This window comes from Mustela putorius, unplaced genomic scaffold (genome assembly GCF_011764305.1).
Source record: "Mustela putorius furo isolate JIRA1106 unplaced genomic scaffold, ASM1176430v1.1 tig00000139_pilon_pilon_pilon, whole genome shotgun sequence".
Classification (NCBI taxonomy): domain Eukaryota; kingdom Metazoa; phylum Chordata; class Mammalia; order Carnivora; family Mustelidae; genus Mustela; species Mustela putorius.
This window is the reverse complement of record NW_025421293.1, coordinates 8,689,456-8,710,888: the sequence shown is the minus strand read 5'-3', so window position 1 is coordinate 8,710,888 and position 21,433 is coordinate 8,689,456. Positions and strand designations below refer to the sequence as shown.

The 21,433-nt window shown below is 48.3% G+C and overlaps 1 protein-coding gene and 1 long non-coding RNA gene across 3 annotated transcripts in view; one reads left to right on the top strand and one right to left on the bottom strand.

The window, feature by feature from the left end:
• The first annotated feature begins 1,587 nt into the window (after positions 1-1,587).
• ZKSCAN1 (zinc finger with KRAB and SCAN domains 1) overlaps positions 1,588-21,433 on the top strand; it is a 69,920-nt gene continuing 50,074 nt past the window's right edge. For both annotated transcript variants that reach the window (XM_013050646.2, XM_004781834.3), the window contains exon 1: positions 1,588-1,827. The gene's annotated coding sequence lies outside the window, so the exon portion shown is untranslated. The remainder of the gene's footprint in view (positions 1,828-21,433) is intronic.
• LOC106004599 lies at positions 6,671-17,282 on the bottom strand. The gene is made up of 3 exons (XR_001177632.2): positions 15,921-17,282; positions 7,647-7,747; positions 6,671-7,494 (listed from the first exon to the last, which is right to left on the bottom strand). It is a non-coding gene; the product is annotated as an uncharacterized LOC106004599 (long non-coding RNA).

Below are 21,433 nucleotides of genomic sequence, written 5' to 3'. Positions count from 1 at the left end.
GTCCCACTCAGGGCTCGATCCCAGGGCTCGATCCCAGGGCTCCATCCCAGGACCCTGGGATCATGACCTGAGCTGAATGCAGAGGCTTTAACCAACTGAGCCACCCAGGCGCCCCAGTCCTTTTTTTTTTTTTTTTAAGGTTTATTTATTTGGGGGGTGGCGGAGAGAGAGAAAGCACACGTGCATGAGCCTGAGTGGGAGAGGCAGATGGAGAAGGAGAGAGAATCCCAAGACCGCTCCACACTGAGTACAGAGCCCAACAAGGGGCTCCATCCCAGCACCCTGAGACAGCTGAAACCAACAATCCTACGCTTAGCCATCTGAGCCACCCAGGTGCTTCCCATTGCTCCAATGAAGTCTTGAACCTTCTTTAAATGTATTTTTCCCCAGGGTAGCTTTGCTAATGTTTCTTTAGGCTTGAGTTACAACTGGAAGCATCCCCCCATATGCTAGGATTTCTGACCAATGTAAAATTTTCAGATGTGTAAGAGGTCCTGATAACTGCCTGTGTGCCTTTAGCCACATTTACTATTTTCAGGCGGGTCCTGAAAATAGTAAATGTATTTTACTATGTAAAATGGCTAATTGGGTTTTCCTCCAATGTAATTTTTTTTTTCTAAGTGATCTCTACACCCAACATGGGGCTTGAACTCACAACTCTGAGATCAAGAGTTGCTTGCTCTACTGACTGAGCCAGTCAGACATTGTTTAATTTTTTCTTTTAAGAGAATACATAGATCCCCCTACCTCCATTGAGGTATAATTGACATATAACATCATGTAAGTTCAGGATGTACAGTGTGATAGTTTGATACACTTATATATCGCAAAATGATGACCACCATAGGATCAGTGTCAGACTTTCCTTCCTTTTTCGGGCCAAGTAATACTCCATTGTATGCATAGGCCACATTTTGTTTATATCCATTGGTCAGTAGACACTGGGTTGCTTCTGCTTTGCGGCTGCTGTAAATCATGTTGCTATGAACACGGGTATACAGTATCTCTTCATGCCCTTGGTTTAAATTCTCTGGGGCATACACCCAGCAGCGGAATTGCCGGATCCCATGTTTTGGATCTTTTGAGGAGCTGTCCACTGTTTTCCACAGCGGCTGTGCAGTTCTTTACCTCCCCACCAGCCGTGCACAAGGGTTCCAATTTCTCCATTTGCTATTTGGAGTTTTTTGGGTTTTGGTTTTTGGCTAGTAGCCATCCTCATGGGTAGGAGATGGACTTCTCTGAATTCTTGCACACTCCATTTGGTCGATCTTGGTGTTTTGTTTTGTTTTGTTTTATTTATTTATTTGACAGACAGAGATCACAAGTAGGCAGAGAAGCAGTCAGAGAGGAGGAAGCAGGCTCCCTGCAGAGCAGAGGGCCCGATGCGGGGCTCGATCCCAGGACCCTGGGATCATGACCTGAGCCGAAGGCAGAGGCTTTAACCCACTGAGCCACCCAGGCGCCCCTGTTTTGTTTTGTTTTTAATCTTTTTTAAATTTTTGTGGGGTTTTTTTTTTCCATTTGGTCGGTTTTTGAAACTGTTCGATATTTCCTGCTATTTGAACACGTCGGTTTTACATTTCCAGGGCGTTCATTTCGGATGAGAGGCAGCCCCAGGCAGGGGCAAGGGCCCCAGGCCGCGGTGGCACAAGTCCTGGGTTCTGACTCAGCTGTCGCCGGGAGACCCTGCGCAGCGGAGAAGTTTCTCCAGGGCTCGTTTGCTCCTCCTCTGCGGGAAGCCGGCAAGATCAGTAACTACATCGCGCTCCAGCCCCGCAGCGGAAACGCAGGCCCGGATACAGGTGAAGTGGACACTCTCCCCCACAGGTGAGTTCCTGGATTCGAGCTCCATTTTTTTCCTTTCGACTCATTTTGCTGCCCCAGGCTGGGGTACACGCCCCCACCCCGGGAGTACTGTCCGGGGTCTGGCGTGGTCCGGTCCCGGACGCCCAGCGAGCCTGGGGAACCACCGAGAGACGAGACCTCCCGGGTCCTAGAGAGGGCGCCGCTACAGGCCGACGGGGCCGCACTTCCGGCCTTTGTGTGTTTGCGGGTGACGGCGGCCCGGGGGGGTCAGTTCTCTGAGCTTCGGCCGCCGGGGTCCCTGATGTCGCGTGGCTCGGCGCTCCTCCCCTCCCCCCGCCCCCGGGCCGAGGCAGACGCGCGGCGCGGGGCTCGGCGTCACCTGGGGGACCCCTGAGGAGGCCCGACTGTCCTCCGCGGGGGCCGCGTCTCTACCTGTCCCCGCGTACCAGCCTCGCCATTCAGTTGTGCCCTCGGCCGGCGAGGAACCTTCCAAGACTAGGGGTGCGGTGGGGGCGGGGCCCGCGGTTTGACCCCTCGTTCCGCCCCAGAATGCGGGCCAAACCCGCTCTCTGCCTGATCCGTGTTGCTGCGCAGGGCGGGTCGTTTTTGAAAAGAAACGGTTGTTGAACTGCGGGACGGGCTCTGGATCCCTCGACTCTGCGTTTTCATGGTTCCAGGCACACTTAGCACCCCGCGCTCTGGGCGAGGACGGGGAGGAGGAGTGAGGACTCACTAGGCTCTCGTCTGTCCCAGCCGGGGGGACCCTAGCAAGGGAACGGACGGGTATATACGGACGGGTGTGTTCCGGGTATCTACGGACACGGTGTGAGATGCACCCGAGAGCGGGCGCGGAGCTCTCCGGGCATCCGGGCGGGGCGACTCGGTGAGGCGGCTGCTAGCGCGAAGGGGGGCTGGGGGCGCCGCTGTGGAACCGCCTACCGGCCTGGAACATTCCAGGTGGGGCTGGAGCAAAAGCCCAAAGGTGGAAAGGTGGGGGGTGGGGGCGGGGCGGGCTGCCGGGAGAGGGGTGAATATTTCAACACCATCCGGATCAATGTTAATTCTGTGCTGGGTTGTGGAGATTGCAGAATGTGTACGACCACAAGGCCCCACCCCGGAGATTGTTAAAACGCGTCTGCTGGAAATAGCCGAGACTCTTAAAAAATAAATAAATAAAAGTAAATAAAAACACCTGGTTTTGTTTTCTAGCGGTAGTGTGGATTCCGCTTAACAGGCTGTGTGACCTCGGGCAATTTTCTTAATCTTTCGGATCCTCAGGTCCTTGTTTCTAAAGGGGGATAATAATAGTATTTAATAGGGACCAGTGAATGCGGTAATAACTATAAGCACCTGCCTGAAATGTGTGGCAGGTACTCAAGGTTCTCCTAGGATAGGATGAAATAGGATAGCATAGGATCGTCCTATATCTTTCCGCACTTGAGTTGAAGTGATGGCCCTCCTTATTTTTTTCTTGTATAGCTCAGACATCTGGCACTTTTCTTGGTGTCTTTCTTTTTTTATTATTATTACTAATGTATAATGTATTATTTGTTTCAAGGGTACAGGTCTGTGTCTTGGTGCCTTTGTTTCTGTTCTGCTTTTTCAAGACTTGTTTCTTTGACTAGACTTTCTCCTTTCATTTCTTTTTCGGGTTTGAACTCAAGTGTATTCTTCTTCTTCTTTGGGCTTATATACAGACCTTTCTGCTGAATTGTGATCTATGCGTTCCTAAGAACTTGATATTCTGCAAATCTTCATCCCCCCCTCCAAATCACTCAAAATAGGTCCAAGGCTAATAGAGTTGGGGAGACTCCTCAAAACTATATATTTTGGGGGGTGCCTTAGGTTACACAGTTATCTGACTCTTTGCTTTGGCTCAGGTGGTGATCTCAGGGTCCTGAGATTGAGTCCCATGTTGGACTCTACGCTCAGCAAGGCATCTGCTTGAGATTCTCCCTCTCCTTCTGCCCCCTCCCACTCACATTCTCTCTATCTATCTATATATAGATAAGTTTTTGTTTTTGTTTTTTGTAACCAGAACTTAAGGGAAAACAGTAACAAGCCTAATTTAGAGTGTTGGCACAGAGGCACCTGCTGGCTCAGTCAGTAGAGTATGGGACTCTCGATCTCAGGGTGGTGAGTTCAAGCCCCATGTTGGGTGTGGAGCCTACTTCAAAATAAAATGTTGGCACACTTTAAAAAGTCATAAGTAAAGGGATACTGTAAGGTACAGGAATATATGTTTTAAAGATTTTTATTTATGTATTTGATAGAGATCACAAGTAGGGAGAGAAGCAGGCAGAGAGAGGGGGAAGCAGGCCCCTGGCTGAGCAGAGAGCCCAACACGCGGCTTGACCCCAGGACTCTGGGATCACAACCTGAGCCGAAGGCAGAGGCTTAACCCACTGAGCCACCCAGGTGCCCCAGGAATATATATTTTAGAAATAAAGGGAGAGGTACCTAGATTGCTCATTTGCTTAACTGTCCAAGTCCTGGTTTGGGCTAAGTCATGATCTCATGAGTTGTGGGATCAACCCACACATCCAGCTCCTCACTGTGGGGCCGGGGCAGGGGAATCCACTTGAAAGTTTCTCTCACTCTGACCTTCCCTGGGGCTTGAGCTCGCTCCCTCTCTCAAAATAAATCTTTTTTTTTTCCCAAGATTTTATTTACTTGACAGAGACACAGTGAGAGAGGGAACACAAGCAGGGGGAGTGGAAGAGGGAGAAGCAGGCTTCCTGCCAAGCAGGGAGCCCAACGCGGTCCGATCCCAGGACCCTGGGATCATGACCTCAGCCAAAGGAAGACGCTTAATGACTGAGCCATCCAGGCACCCTCAAAATCTTTTTAAAAAATTATAAATAGGGGGCACCTGGGTGGCTCCATGGGTTAAGCCTCTGCCTTCAGCTCAGGTCATGATCTCAGGGTCTTGGGATCGAGCCCGACATCAGGCTCAGCAGGGAACCTGCTTCTTCCTTTTTCTCTCTCTGCCTGCCTCTCTGCCTCTCTCTCTCTCTCTCTCTGTCAGATAAATAAACAAAATCTTTTCTTAAAAAATGATAAATAAAGGACGGGCCTGGCTGGCTCCGTCGGTAGAGCATGTGACTGTTGATCTGAGGGTCAAGTGTTCAAACCCCATATGGGGTGTAAAGATTACTTTTAAAAAATACATAAGTAAATAAAAGAGTAAACCCCCTACAAATGGCCAACAGGCACATGAAAAGATGCTCAACAGCCCTAATCATTAGGAAATGCAAATCAAAACCACAATGAGGCATCACACCACACCTGTTAGAATGGCTGTCCACAAGAAGATAAGACCTAACAAGCTGGTGAGGATGTGGAGAAGAGAAGCCTCATGCACTGTTGGTGGAGCATAAATCGGTGCAGCCACTATGAAGAATAGAGAAGTATGGCAGTTTCTCAAAAAATTTAAAATAGCTACCTATTTTTTTAATTTTTAATTTAAATACAATTAGCCAATATATAGAACATCATTAGTTTCAGATGTAGAGTTCAATAATTCATAAGTTGCATATAACACCCACTGCTCATGGTCTCTTTAATGCCCATCACCCAGTTACCCCATTCCCGCCAACAACCTCATGTCTAGCAACCCTGTTTCTTTCCTGTAGTTAAGAGTCTCTCACGGTTTGTCTCCCTCTGGTTTCCTCCCATTCCGTTTTTCCCTCCCTTCCCCATGATGCTCTGCACTGTTTCTTATATTCCTCATATGAGTGAAACCATATGATAATTGTCTTCCTCTGATTGACTTATTTCTTTTTTTAAAAGATTATTTATTTATTTCTTTGACAGAGATCACAAGTAGGCAGAGAGGCAGGCAGAGAGAGAGAGAGAGAGAGAAGCAGACTCTCCACCAAGAAGAGAGCCCAATGCAGGGCTTGATCCCAGGACCCTGAGATCACGACCTGAGCTGAAGGCAGAGGCTTTAACCCACTGAGCCACTCAGGCGCCCCTGACTTATTTCTTTTAAAGATTTTTATTTATTTATTTGACAGAGAGATAAAGAGCACAAGTAGGCAGAAGAGCAAACAGAGAGAGAGGGGGAGGCAGGGTCCCCACTGAGCAGAGAGCCTGATGTGGGGCTGGATCCCAGGACCCTGGGATCATGACCTGAGCTGAAGGCAATCACCTAACCCACTGAGCCACCCAGTCACTCCTGAATGATTTATTTTGCCCAGGTTCATACCCTCCAGTTCCATCCATCTTGATGTAAATGATGAGTGTCCATCCTTCTGATGTCTGAATAATATTCCCTTGTGTGTGTGTGTGTGTGTGTACATACATATATGTATGTGTGTTGTACATACACACACACACACCACAACTTCCTTCTCCATTCATTCATCAGTGGACATCTCGGATCTTTCTGTAGTTTGGCTATTGTGGACATTGCTGAACAGCTACCTATTTTTACTATATGATCTAGCAATTCCATTTCTGGGTGTTTATCTAAAGGAAATGAAATCACTGTCTCCAAAAGCTATCTATACCCATGTGTTGTTCATCATGGCATTATTTACAATAACCAACACATGGAAGCAAACTAGTGTCCTTCTGTAGATAAATGGATGAAGAAAATGTCAGATACAGACACACACACACACACACACACACACGTATATATGATGGAGTATTATTCAGCCATAGAAAAGAAGGAAATCGGGGCGCCTGGGTGGCTCAGTGGGTTAAAGCCTCTGCTTTCGGCTCAGGTCATGATCCTAGGGTCCTGGGATGGAGCCCCGCAGCGCAGCGGGCTCTCTGCTCAGCAGGGTGCCTGCTTCCTCCTCTCTCTCTGTCTGCCTCTCTGCCTACTTGTGATCTCTGTCTGTCATATAAATAAATAAGTCTTAAAAAAAAAAAAAAGAAAAGAAAAGAAGGAAATCCTGTTTGCAACAATACAACTGGACATTGAGCCATTATGTTAAGTGAAACAAGTCACACGCAGAAAGACATATTTATGATCTTACTTACATGTAAAATCTAAAAAAAAGAACAGAAACAAATCTAGAAACAAATCTAGAAACAGAAAAGATTGGTGATCGCCAGAGGCTTAGAGATTGAGGAAAATGAGTAAAGGTGGTCAAAAGGTACAAACTTCCAATTATGAGGCAATTTCTGGCAGTGTAATGTTCAGTATGGTGCCTCTAGTTAGCAATACTGTATTGTATATTTGAAAGTTGCTGAGAGAGTCAATCTTAAAAGTTCTTATCACAAGAAAAAAATTTTTGTAACTATATATGGTGGTGAATGTTAACTTATTGCAGTGACTATTTTGCAATATATACATTTATCAAATCATTACATCCTACACCTTAAACTAATACAATGTGTCCGTTATATACCAGTAGAACTGGGAAGATCGTTTAAAAGAAAAGGAGCTGGGGGGCCTGGGTGGTTCAGTCGGTTAAGCATCCGACTCTTGATTTCGGCTCAGGTCGTGATCTCAGTAGCAGGGTAGAGCCTCGAGCTGGGCTTCATGTGCTCAGTGAGGAGTTGGCTTGGGATTCTTTCTCTCTCTCCCTCTGCCCCTTCCCCAACTAAAATAAATAAATAAAATCTTAAAAAAAAAAAAAGGCAGGTGTGGAGTGCCTGCTTGGCTTAGTCAGTGGCAACTCTCAATCTTGGGGTGATGAGATCAAGCATCACGTTGGGCACGGAGCCTACCTAAAATTAACAAGAAAAAGGGGGTATAATTGAAAAGGAGCAGATAGCTGAGAGGTGAGCTTGAGGCCTTTGAGTTAGGGAGACACGAGCACATACATGGAGATCGGAGCCAACCGTGCAATAAGTCTTTCCAAAATAAAGCAGGTAGCTACCTGAGCTGCCAGGAGGGAAGAAGGGTGTGTGCTGTCCTCAAGTGGCCCACCGCTTGCCGAATTCAGCTTTCCTCCTGTGCTTTGCTTCCGGGTGCTGTTGCCTAGCAGCACAAGACGTTAACATGCTGAGAAAACTTGCCCAGAATCAACAGGACTTGCCCTTTCGCTCACACCTTTCTCCCCCTTTACCAAGCGTCTGTGTGTTAATCACACCCCCCAGGAACATATTCTAGCGAAGCAGACTATCCCGCTTTCTTCTGCTCCTTTCGTAACCTCTCAAACTACTTTTTTTCTTAAATGCTCTTTTTTTTTTTCTTAAATGCTCAGGAGGGGGTATGATGGATAATCAATTTTGCTTCTAGAGCGGAGATGCGCAGTGATCAGAAACTGGGAAAACGCGTGGGAGACAAGGGTGGGCGGATGAGATTGAAGTATACACTGTACGAGTTACCAGCGCCTCAATGACAGGTTCAGAGGACAGCAGCCCGACCCACCTGCCTCCTCCTCTCTCACCCTCCCCCTGCCGAGCCCCACCCCCACCTCCCCATCCCCTACCCCTGAAGGCTTTGGCCCAAAAGCAGGAGCTAAGCAGGATACAGCTAATCTGGCACCTCTTTGTCACCACCTCAGGGAAACACCCCCACACCCCCGACAGCTACCCCTCCCCCCACCCCTGTCCTCAGCGCCACCCTTTCCTGCCCGTCACTGCTCACCATCAGGCAGCCACGCGCACAGGCACACAAGTCCCTTCCTTATGTCCCTGCCACAGGGACATTTTCCATCACCCGCCTTTACCTTAGGAAAGGTGCTGCCCTCTACCATCTCACGCTCTTTCCCTGTTTGTGAATTTCAATATAACACTAATCATGCACCACTTGACCAAGGATTTATCCAGAGATACAAAGGCATTGGGAAGAGAGAAGGCCACAAACACCCACGTGAAATGACAGGGCGGGGGGGTGCGGCTACGAACACCTCAATCATTTATTTTATTTTTTTTTAAGATTTTATTTATTTATTTGACAGGCAGAGATCACAAGTAGACAGAGAGGCAGGCAGAGAGAGAGAGAGGGAAGCAGGCTCCCTGCTGAGCAGAGATCCCGATGCGGGACTCGATCCCAGGACCCTGAGATCATGACCTGAGCTGAAGGCAGCGGCTTAACCCACTGAGCCACCCAGGTGCCCTCAATCATTTATTTTAAATAACCATTTATATGTTAGTATTTTACTCTTGTGATACTTTGTTGTGGATGTAATTTTTTTCTGCACGCAACCCACATTTATTGGCTTCTTGCTAATGTTTTGAGAAATAACACTTTTAATCACTCTGCATGGAAATCTGGCTAAAATTTATGACGCTTTCCTGTGGGGATGTGATTTAACTCATTTTTCCTGCCTCAGTCAACATGACACACAACCTTTACACAGTGACGTCCTCGGGGACATTGTGGGTTCTTTGCCCAACGTGAAGTGATCCTACCTACATAACTTTCTTAGATTCTCTGTACATTTCTTTTCAAAGAAAATGCAAGCTGAAACCTCATATACTCAGAAAATGTGCTCAATTAAACATGAATCCTGCTTTCATGTCACTTACTACAATAGTCTCTCATGTTTTTTTAAAAGTTATTTCTAGTGACTCAAGAAGTCTGAATTTGTTTAAAATTCAACCCTTGGCACAACCCTTTCCATACGCCCACCATTTTAAAAACATGGTTCGACACAAATATTTACCTTGTAATGTTCAAAGAGGAACCCCGAGCCTCTCTAAAAATAAAACAAATAAACTCTGTCCTTTGCTTGGAACTTAGTGCTTATTCCTCAAACCTTATTGCAAACTTCCCTGGTATTTCTGACCCTATTTATGTAGTCAGTGTATTTACAAGACTGAAGTGACACATGCACACTTGTTTTCCAATTTCCTTTTGGGCAGTGGTTATAAAAACATTATTCGGTGAATCCACTCTGTCCCCTGTCATGGCTTATCCCACTGGTCCCACCTGGAACATTTAAACGCCCTCTTTGTGGGAGCAGGTCTGTAATCGCAGTCTGATCTCCACCACAGGTTTCTGCTGCTGTAAAGGGACTGGAGGTAAAAAAAAAAAAACCACTGGCAGATGACTGCTCTTTGAAGGAAGTTCCTTTCCCAAGGGCTCTGTCTGTGTTATAACATTGCCCAGTCATACTATGCCCCAAAGGAGCAGTCCTATACTACTAGCCTATTGCGGAGCCTGGGTTTGTCTGTTTTTAATTAGGACATAATACTTGAGGGATCAGGGGCACCTGGGTGGCTCAGTGGGTTAAAGCCTCTGCCTTCGGCTCAGGTCATGATTCTAGGATCCTGGGATTGAGCCCCACATCGGGCTCTCTGCTCGGCTGGGAGCCTGCTTCCCCCTCTCTCTCTCTGCCTGCCTCTCTGCCTACTTGTGATCTCTCTCCCTCTGTCAAATGAATAAATAAAATCTTTAAAAACAATACTTGAGGGATCAGTGAGATAGGACAGAGGAAACCCCTGTGGACACTGTGTAGCAGTAACACACATTAACAAACACAAAGTGTTAAGCACCTGCTGAGAACGAGGAAAGCTACTCCATACTTTGTATCCATGACACGATCACTTTTAAAACCCAGAACAACCCTGGGAGGTTGGCATCATCATGCCCAGAACCTTAATGAGGAAACAGAGGGGCAGACAGCTCGGCCAGTGAGTCAAGCCAGCTCAGGTTCAAGGCTCAGGCTCTTTTTGCTAAAAGCCTTCTCCAGATAGAGGCTCTTCTTTTCCTCTCTACCCAGAATGAAGACAAGAGCTGTCTTTCAGATGCTTAACCACCAGCGGAGGGCACGGCAGGAATTCATCAGGGCTCCGGAGGCTGGCTGAGAGGCACGGCATGTCTGCGTGCATTTTAGAACAAGCTCCAGCCTGTCCGGAAAGCCCCTGAGCTGTGTGCATTTGGGGAAGTTTTGCTACGTAATGTAGAAGAGGAAAATTAAGGTGTTGGAGATAAAGGGTAGTATGACCTCACATTCGGAAACAGCCAGAGATGACAGAATATTCCTTCCAAGAAGCTCTGTCTTCTTCCTCTTCCAAATGATAGATGACGTGGAAAACCTGAAGGACTTAATTGCTTTTTGAAAATTGCCGAATGATGCCGCCTCTTAAAATGAGTTTAACTAAACTGACCTGTCGTCGGGACTAAGACTGGCTCAGTGAGACCAGCTATCTACCTGCTCAACTTGTAACATGTGGGACTTCCAGGGCAGTAGGGGTGCAGGGGGAGATGCCCAAAATGTGCCACTTGGGCATAAAGATTATTTCAAGTTAAGGGGCACCTGGGTGGTTCAGTCAGTTAAGCGTCTGCTTCGGCTTGGGTCATGATCCCAGGGTCTTGGGATTGAGCCCCACATCAGGCTCCCTGCTCAGCAAGAGCCTGCTTTTCCCTCTCCCTCTGCCTACCACTCCCCCTGCTTGTGCTCCCGCTCTCTCTCTGTCAAATAAATAAATAAAATCTTTTTTTTTAAGGTTTTATTTATTTATTTGACACAGAGAGAGAGATCACAAGTAGGCAGAGAGGCAGGCAGAGAGAGAGGGGAAGCAGGCTCCCTACTGAGCAGAGAGCCCTATGCGGGGCTCGATCCCAGGACCCTGAGATCATGACCTGAGCTGAAGGCAGACGTTTAACCTACTGAGCCACCCAGGTGGCCCAAATAAAATCTTTTTTTTTTTTTTTAATTGCCAAACAACAGCGACAAAACAAAAAAATGGGGGAGGGAGGCTTAAAAAAATGGGGAGGAAAAAAGTCATTTTCCATAGGGGTACAATGTCTTTTTTAGTTTTGTTTTTAAGATTTTTTTTATTTTTTTATGTATTTGACAGAGAGAGAGGCAATACAAGGCAGGGAGAGTGGGAGAGGGAGAAGCAGGCTTGCTGCTGAGCAGAGAGCCTGACACAGGGCTCAATCCCAGGACCCTGGGATCATGACCTGAGTGAGCCAAAGGCAGACACTTAACAGCTGAGCCACCCAGGCACCCCTCTTTTTTAGGTTTTGAGAACAATTTGATCTATATCCTGAGCACAGCTATGTATTTTACTCTTTAGAAAAATCCTGGCATTCTTTTGGAGTGCCCGGCTGGCTTGGTGGGTAGAGCATGTGACTTTTGATCTCAGGGTTGTAAGTTCGAGCCCCATGTTAGGTGTAGAGATTACTCGAAAATAAAGTCTTTTCAGGGCACCTGGGTGGCTCAGTCAGTTGAGTGTCCAACTCTTGATGTTGGCTCAGGTCGTGATCTCAGAGTCACGAGATCAAGTCCTATGTTGGGCTCATGCTGGCCTTGGAGTCTGCTTAAGATTCTCTCTCTTCCTCTCCCCTTGCCCCCTCCCTGCCTCAAATAAATAAATAAATCTTTTTTTTTAAATGAAATATTTAAAGAAAAAAAAAGGAATGAAGAGGGGGTGGCAGGGAGGAGAAGGAGGAAGGAGAAGGGGAAAAAGAAAAATCCTAGGGGCGCCTGGGTGGCTCAGTGGGTTAAGCCGCTGCCTTCGGCTCAGGTCATGATCTCAGGGTCCTGGGATCGAGTCCCGCATCGGGCTCTCTGCTCGGCAGAGAGCCTGCTTCCTCCCCTCTCTCTCTGCCTGCCTCTCTGCCTATTTGTGATCTCTCTCTGTCAAGTAAATAAATAAAAAAAAAGAAAAATCCTAGAGCTCTTTCTTCCTGCTCCAAAATGCCCAGGCTGCTATCCCAGCTCCGTCACACCTGTCACCTGAGGACATCTGTCTCCCATCAGCAGCACTCAGGGAGCCCTAGACCCAATGTCAGCCCCAGCTCCACCCCATGTCGGGTCTCCTGCTGCTGGAGCCCATCTCTCTCCCAAGTACACTTTCTTTGGGTGTCCCATATCCTTCCATAAGCCTCCCGAGACAGAGTGCCCACCGAGTAAAGAAACATTTTGAGATCTTGCATATCTTCTGCTCTCATCACCCTTTTTCCGGTGTGGGTATAAAATTCGAGATTGGACACTATTTTTCCTTGGGATTTTGTCTTCTAACTTTCAGTGTTGCCGTTAAGAAATCCGGGAGCATTCTGATTCTTAGTTCTCCAAAGGAGACTGCTTTTTTTTGTTTTTTTTTAAAGATTTTATTTATTTATTTGACAGAGAGAAATCACAAGCAGACGGAGAGGCAGGCAGAGAGGGAGATAGAGGGAAGCAGGCTCCCCGCTGAGCAGAGAGCCCGATGCGGGACTCGATTCCAGGACCCCGAGATCATGACCTGAGCCGAAGGCAGCGGCTTAATCCACTGAGCCACCCAGGCACCCCCTCCACCAAATTCACTTTCACCGAGCATGCAGCAGGCTGTGCGTGTTTGGGATTTCTTTGACATTTTCCTAAATTCTTCTATTGCGGATTCCGCGCCCGCGCCCCCGCCCTCGCCGACTTGGCCTCCTCCATTCTCTTTCCGAAATTTCGGAAACTCAGCTGTGGGAGCTCCTGGGTTGACTTCTTCAATTTTCATATGTTTTTCACTCAGACTTCCAAACTCTTGGCCTTTTCATTTTTCTTTTTTTTTTTTTAAGATTTTATTTATTTATTTGACAGACAGAGATCACAAGTAGGCAGAGAGGCAGCAGAGAGAGAGAGGAGGAAGCAGGCTCCCTGCTGAGCAGAGAACCCGATGCGGGACTCGATCCCAGGACCCTGAGATCATGACCTGAGCTGAAGGCAGAGGCTTTAACCCACTGAGCCACCCAGGAGCCCCAAGTCCTTTTCATTCTAATTGCTGGCATATTTCCTTCACCTCTCCTAAGCGTTCATCTTTGCCTAATATTATTTCCCAAGATACTCCTTCTGTTTTCTGAATGTTCCTTTTATAGAGCATCCTGCAATTTCTTCTCCTATCTCTGCAGACAGAAGTGCAGAGGTTTGGTTAAATGTTCCCTTCTGCTCCCGCGTCTGTCACAGTTTCTTGGTCTTTCTCTTCTGTGGCCTGCTGATACAGAAACAGGCTAAAGATGGCCCCTGGGTTGTTTACCTCGAGGCAGGCTCAAAGCCCACCAGCGCTAAACTCAAATTCTTACACATCCTACTGGTTTGAACACAGACACCCAAACGTATTTGTAGTCATGGAGAGCCTGCCTGCTTTGCAAAATTGCACCCAACATCCATTAGCTCTAGATAAGACCAACCCCAGGGCAATAAAAGCCCCCAAGCCAATCCTGCTTTTAGGATTTCCTGACCCAGAAGACCCCCCCACTGTGCTGGTGGGTGACCTCTCCTAGACAGGAAAGTCCTCTGTCCTAGTCCTCTCTCTCCTGAGTGCTCTTTTGCCCTACTCCCCACTCCCCACCCCCACCCCCACCCCGTGCTGCCGCTGAGTCTGCAAGGTCCCTTTCATGCAATCCTGTGCACGGTCCACCCAGTAAAACACGTTGGAAGGCACTGTCACGTGGTGTCCTGTCTTCTGGATCAGCCCCAATCGGGGGCTCTCACCGCACCCAGCCTTAAAATAAGGGCTTTCCTCAAACGTCTTGGCTGTCCATTCACACATGTTGGCGTGGGACTCGGGGAAGCTCCCTTGCAAAGCTCTGCGTGTGGGCAGGCTTTGTCCCCTTGAGCTTCCCTTAGATGATCTGGTGGGACCTTGACTCCCAACTGTCAGTGTCTTCATCCTGTCTCTTGGTCTGTCTGGGGGGGCGGGAGGGGAGCGGGTACCATCCAGTCTCCCTCCCCAGGAGCCCAAGGCTGGCTGGATGCCTTCACTCTAGATTGGGGGATGGGGGCTTGACCTTTGAAGGGTGGGACCAGGGAAAGCAGGACCAATGGAGGGATGGTGGGTCTGAGAGGCCACGCCCATCAGGCTACCCACCAGACCCTGCTGGCCCTGGGGACACCAGGCCCAGAAGAGGGGTGGGTGCTACATCAAACACTAGGGAGTCAATGAATATCTACCTCCAGGACGGTGGCACCCTCCCCCTAAGCGCATGCCTCTTCCTAGAACAGGAGACGGCAAACTTTTTTTTTTTGGAAAGGGCCAGATGGTGAATATTTTAGGCTTTTCAGTCCACATGGTTGATGTCACAACTACCCAACTCAGCCACCGCAGGGCGGAAGCAACCGCAGCCGCTCTGTGAATGACCGATCGTGGCTGCATTCCAGAATCACTTTATTTATGGACACTGAAATTTGAATTTAATCTAATTTTCACATGTCGCAAGAGTGCCTGACGACACAGGGCTCGTTCCCAGGACCCCCGAATCATGACCTGTGCCGATGGCAGACCCTTCCTCGACTGAGCCCCCAGGTGCCCCTTTTTTCAACAATTAAAACATGGAATTCTTAGCTCTCTGACTACAGAAACAAGTGGTGAGCTGATTTTGGCCCAGGGGCAGAAGTTTAAGGACCCCTCCCCCTTCCTAGAATATCATCATTAAGAGACTATTGTCAAAATCCTCTGACCCTAGGGGCGCCAGGGGGGTTCAGTCAGTTAGGCATCTGACTCTTGGTTTTGGCTCGGGTCATCATCCCCTGGTCGTGAGATCGAGACCCCATCGGACTCCGTATTAGGCACGAGTATGCTTGATAATTCTCTCTCCCTCTCACTCATTTTCTCTCTCTCTCTCTCAAATACATGAATCAGTCTTTTTTTTAAAAAGATTTTACTTATTTACTTATTTATATGACAGACAGAGATCACACGTAGACAGAGAGGCAGGCAAAGCTGGGGGAGGAAGCAGACTCCCCGCTGAGCAGAGAGCTGGATGCAGGGCTCGATCTCAGGACCCTGAGATCATAACCGGAGGGGAAGGCCGAGGCTTTAACCCACTGAGCCACCCATGGGCCCTCAAATACATAAATAAGTTTTTAAAAAAATCCTCTTTCCCTGTCTTACTCTTCCCCTTAGCAAAGCCTCCCAGTGCTCATTTTTGTCTGTAGGTATAAGGGTTACAGGTTTCCTCCCTCCCCCACGCATGGAAATTTAGACATTTATGAAATGCCTCGGAGTGGAAGCCGTGGTAACAGGAACTCCAAGACCCGCTGCCAAGTTCTCCCCGGGGTGGAACAAGTTGTTGATTGTTCTCTTTCCCTGGATTTTAACCAAGGTGATAAATGAGGATCCGGGGGAGGAGAGCTCTGGGAAAGGTGGAGGCTCGGAGCGAGAGCCCTGACTCCCAGGCCACGGGCTCATCTGAGTCAGAGCCTCTGTTTCCAGCAATAAAGCCTGTTCTAGGTAAGCCAGTACCTGTCTAGTCTCGACTTCCACATCAAGGAAAGATGTCCTACCTTTCTGAGTCGCAGGGGCAGGATGGAGTTCGGCACAGAGAAGAGGTCCTTCTGCCACTTGGTGTGTTTTTCTGTGCAAGTCCCTTCTGCTTGCCGAGTCTCACTTGCTTTATCTGGAAAGTGGGAGTAACCACTCCGACCTTGCTGGGTCGCAGTGTGCATTAATAGACTAACATACCTGAAGTCCCTGTCCCATGGAGGGAGCTCAACGAATGGCAGAGAGTATGATTCTAATTTATCCAGACAAGGAATCTCAGAGAGGTTAAGGCACCATCCAAAGGGCACACAGCTCATTGCAGGGTGGAGGCAGGAATATAATCTGTTTTCTCAACCTCCCAAGTAATATTCTTTCTTCTATCCTGAGCTGTAGGGTTTAGTCCCACCCAGGGACCCCAGGCTTAGTCCTTTTTTTGAAAAAAGTGCCGGAACTGCAGGATATCAGCCTTCATTCCCTGGTTTCTGCTGCAGGGGACAGACCCTTTCCTCTGGTGGTTAGACACAGCAACGCTGATGCCCCCACATCATACAGTATGGGGAGTTGCTGGGTACCGTCCCTCGGCCACCTCCGCTTGCCACCCTCCAGCACGTCTCTCTCCCCTCACCCCCTCCCGGATGTAGGCTCCCTTCCTCTGGGCTGGGCCACTCTGCTGGACAGTTACAAAGATTCTTTGTAATGTGTTTGCGTGGGGAGGAGGGAGAGCAGGGCCTGGCCGTCCTCAAACCACTTGGGCTGCCAGCCCTGTTTACACAGAGAAGGAGCCAAAACAGATGACCCTGTTGCTTGGGGGCCCAGATTGAAGACAGAGCCCCCGTGCAGAGCCCCTGGCTGAGGCTCCTTGTTTCTGGGCTACACCACACAGAAGCAGCATGGGGGCTCCTCTTACCCAGGGAGGCCTGTTTACTCTGCTGGGTGACAGATGTTTGCACAGGGAGGGAGGTGGTGTTGGCCATCTGGCTCTTCTCTAGCAGAGCCTTTTGGCAGGGGGAGCATTTGCAGGTCAGGCACCGGCTGTGTTCTAGGGCCTCTAGGGAGGCAACCCCCTGACAACAGGCTTTCTGAAGAGATGGGTGTCTCTTCTTTGAGCCTGAACGTGGACAATTTGGGGGAAAAATGTAAAAAACAGTACTGGGTTTGGTTTTTTTGTTTTTTGGGTTTTTTTTTTTCCTTTTAATTGAGACGTACACCAGACAAATTGTTCAGGATCTTTCCCTCAGTTGCATTTTGCAAGTTTGGGAGAAAGGCAGTTTTCAGCACGTAAAGAATGGTGATGTTTGCCACCTGTAAGGTGACTTGTGGTTTAAAAAGCATGGTCACGGGTGCCTGGCTGAGCTCAGTCAGTAGAGTCGTAATCACGAGTTTGAGCCCCACGTTGGGTGTAGAGATTACTTTAAAAAATGAATTTAAAAAACAATTTATAAAGCAATGTCATATCCACCATGATCCTCAAGACAGCAGAGTGGGTAGCTGTGGGCAAAATCACCCTGATTCTACAGAGAAGGAATGCACACTTTGAGAGGTCAAGTTGCTTGCGCAAAACCACACACCGAGCAAGAGGTGGAGGCCAAGTGACTACAGTTTGCATGCTCTTTTTTCATGGAGCGCACCCCCCTACCTCCCCACTTGGCTATAAATTGAGATGTACAGAAATCTTGTTCCAACCTGTAACCACGTCATGGCAGGTGACTCCTGGGAGAGAGCATTGCATTTTGGGGACACGGTGGAAGTCTTAGCAATGAGCCTCAAGGGCACTGTGCAAGGACCATGGGTCTGTCCCGGGGTGTCCTGATGGGGCGTTCCGTGGGTGCCAGATGGATGGAGAGCCTCGGGACCAACCGCGTGAAACTGTGTGTAACATACACACCGTACTCGTCCACCAGCAGAGTCATGGAGGCGAGCATGCGAAGTACAGTATCCCTGAAATTTGCCTCCACGTCCCCCCCCAACCCCCGCACCCCCCGTCTCCTCTTGGGCTGTGGCTCCCTCTGTTCAAACCCCAGTGTGTCTCCCTGAAGCCACTAGCTGGGCTCCACCTACCATCCTGGCTACTTCTTCCCGGCCCTTTCCTCCCTTTGACAAGCCCAGACACCAAACTAGGGTTAGGTTAGCCCAGCCTCCTCCCTTTCTCTCTTCATCTCTGTCCCTTACGTCCAGCTCAAGCCCAATTGCTGTGCCGTGTGTGACTGATTGATACTCCTCAGCTCTGTCCCCGCCACCCTCAGCCCAGCCCCTGCACCTGACTCAGCCACCGGCCCCGCCCCCTGGGCTCCCCTTTCCCACTGTCCCACCCTGGCCCTCCTCTCTTCTTGCCAGTTTATCCTTCAGTGACCACTTTTCTAGAACGACTAGTGCGTCCCTGAGTTTTGCAGCTTGTAGAGCACATCTGCATGCGTACCCGCGGACATCCACTCGCACGGAGGAGTCCTGTTCGGAAGTTAGCTCCTCCTCCCCACCGGATCTCCGCTCATCTCTGCCCAAGCCACCGAACCTGTGGGTTTTCTTTTTGTCTTTGCGTTCAGTGCCTCTCCCTCGGCCTGCCGTCCTCCCGCCAACCAACCTGCCTGTCATTACTTTCCCGATAAAATGCTATTTATAAGCGTTCAAGTATTCTTCCTAATGCAAATTCCTAATGCTTCGCTTCCTCCAAAAATTCCAACCCGCCCTCTCCTGGGTGCTTCCTTATTCTTTGCTGACATTCAGTGCCTGTCGTAGATTGTTAAAATTGGGCTGTGACTGCCTGGAACCGGAAGCTTTAGGGATTACCTGGCTGGGAATGGCAGGTCCCCGAAGTCTGTTCCTCCAGTGGGCTTCCTCACCCTGCAAGGTCCCTGCAAGGGTGAGGATCCCCTCCCTTGACAGACTGCTCTGAAGTTTAGAGGAAGCTCTGGGCTCTGGGGTTGGTTCAGCGGCTCTCCAGGCTCTGGCCTGACTCCGAGATGCATCTCTATGCGTGTATCTTTCTCCTCTGCCATTTGCCCTATACCAAAGGCAATTTGGGGGAGACCCTGTAAAGATTTTTTATTTCTTTTTTTCTTTTTCGAGAAAGAGAGCAGAGAGAGATACAGGAGTGGGGGTGGGCAGAAGGAGAGGGAGAAGCAGACTCCCCACATTGCTTGGAGGCCAATGCGGGGCTTGATCCCAGAACCCTGGGATCATGACCTGAGCCAAAGGCAGATGCTTAACCCACTGAGCCACCCAGAGGCCCCCTGGGAGGAGGCACTGTTATAAATGACTCTCAGTCTCCCTGTGATTGATGCTCCGATGATGATCGGAGAAGCCTTAGTATTATGAGGACATAATTTCAGAGAGGGTCGTGCAAAATTTGCATACGCCTTGGGGAAATGAAAGGCCAGATCTGGGAACACGGCCCAGTGGTATCAGTGTCTTCTTTACTTTGGCTCTTAAAGGGTGAGGAAGGCCACCCTGTTGCGGCTGGCTGCTGGCCAGAGCCACTGGAGTTGTAGTGAGCTCTCTTACAACCCTGCCCCCTCTGTGTGCGGTAGACAGGGGCTGCCTGTCGCTGACATACAGGCAGGAAGGGCTGGCGGTTGGGCCTACACGTGCAGCCTAAGCCCATGGGTCATTCAACAGTCCAGAGCCCTCAACCCATCTTGCGTTCTGTGTGAGTCCAAAAATATAATCATGATAACAGAGGCGCTGCTAGCCACCTGGTTCACAGTGTCGCACGGACTCTGCCTGTGGTTTGACGTGGATCAGTTCATCTAGAGCCTCACTGCATCCTGATGCTGGTATAATCCCAGTTCTGCAGAAAAACTGAGGCTCCAAGAGGTCACATAACTAGCCTGAGAGAACACAGTACAGATAAGATTAGAACCAGCGCCATCTGAACCCTACTGTGACCTTCTAGAGTGACCTTCTGCTGGGACCCACTGGTCAGCTGGGTTCCCTTACATCCTTCCCTGATATGAATGGGCCTTTCAAGACGGGGAGCTCCCCTGCAGGAGAATCACCAGTGGTCCCAACTGAGCAAAACCGAGCTGGCCTGGACTTCCTCCTCCCTCTGGGTCACCTTGTTGCAGTCCAACCACTGTTCTAAGCATAAGGATCAGAATCCCTACATTTAAAATGTAAACACAGACTTGTACCCCCTGGGGCTAATAATACATTATATGTTAATAAAAAATTAATTAATTAATTAATTAAAAAAATTTTACACTAACTCCAAAACATATCTGCTCTCCCATGTTCATTGCAGCATTATTTATAATAACCAAGACATGGAAATAACCCAATTTATTGATGTATACATATCATGTGCATTTATGTGTATATATTACATTTATGTATGTATATGTATATGTATTATTTATGTATACATAAATGTAACATATATAGTGTACATATATGTATATATGTATATATGTATATGTTTATATGTATATAAATATATGTATGTATATATGTATATGTTTATATATGTATATAAATATATACACAGATAGATAAATATGCTCCTACAATGGAATACTATTCAGCCATAAAAAATGAAATCTTTCCATTTGGTACAACAAGGGTGAACCTCAAGGACATTATGCTCAGTGAAATAAGTCTGACAGAGAAAGACAAATGACATATGTATGAGCCCACTTATGTGTGGAATCGAGGGTTAAAAAAGGTTCATAAATACAGAGAACAGATTGGTGGTTGCCAGAGGGGGCTAAGGTAGGGGATTAAGCAAAATGGGTAAAAGAGGTCAAAGGTACAAACTTCAAGTTATAAAATAAATAAGGGGCACCTGGATGGTTCAGTTGGTTGAGTGACTGACCAACTCTTGATGTTAGCTCAGGTCATGATCTCAGAGTCATGGGAATGAGCCCATGTCAGGATCTACACTAAGCGTAGATCTTTCTCTGCCCCTCCCCCCCAATTGTACATGCACACACTCTCTCTCTCAAATAGATAAATTAATAAAAAAATAAATAAGTTATGAGGACATGATGTGCAGCATGGCAACTAATGTTAATTGCATGTATTACATATGTGAAATTTGCCAAGAGAGTAGATCCTAAAAGATCTCATCAAAAGAAAAACATGTAACTATGGTGGGGTGCCTGGGTGGCTCAGTGGGTTAAAGCCTCTGCCTTCAGCTCAGGTCATGATCCCAGAGTCCTAGGATCAAGCCCCACATCTGGCTCTCTGCTCAACAGGGAGCCTGTTCCCTTCTCTCTCTCTGCCTGCCTCTCTGCCTACTTGTGATCTCTGTCTGTCAAATGAATAAATAAAATCTTAAAATAAAAAAAAAAAAAGGATACAGAGACACAGCAGGAAGGCCACGTGAAGGTACATGGACGGGACAGAGAAGACAGCCATCTACAAACCAAGGAAAGAGGCCTCAGAACGAACCAGGCCTGCTGATACCCTCTCTCCCGGGCTCCTACTTCAATCTAAGCCAACCTCGCTCTTGCAGAACCTAGAGGACAAGCTTCCAAGGCTCCTTCCCTGTGTTGTTAATCTCCTTCTCCCTGCACTCTGGCTTGTCCAGGTGCCTGGAAGG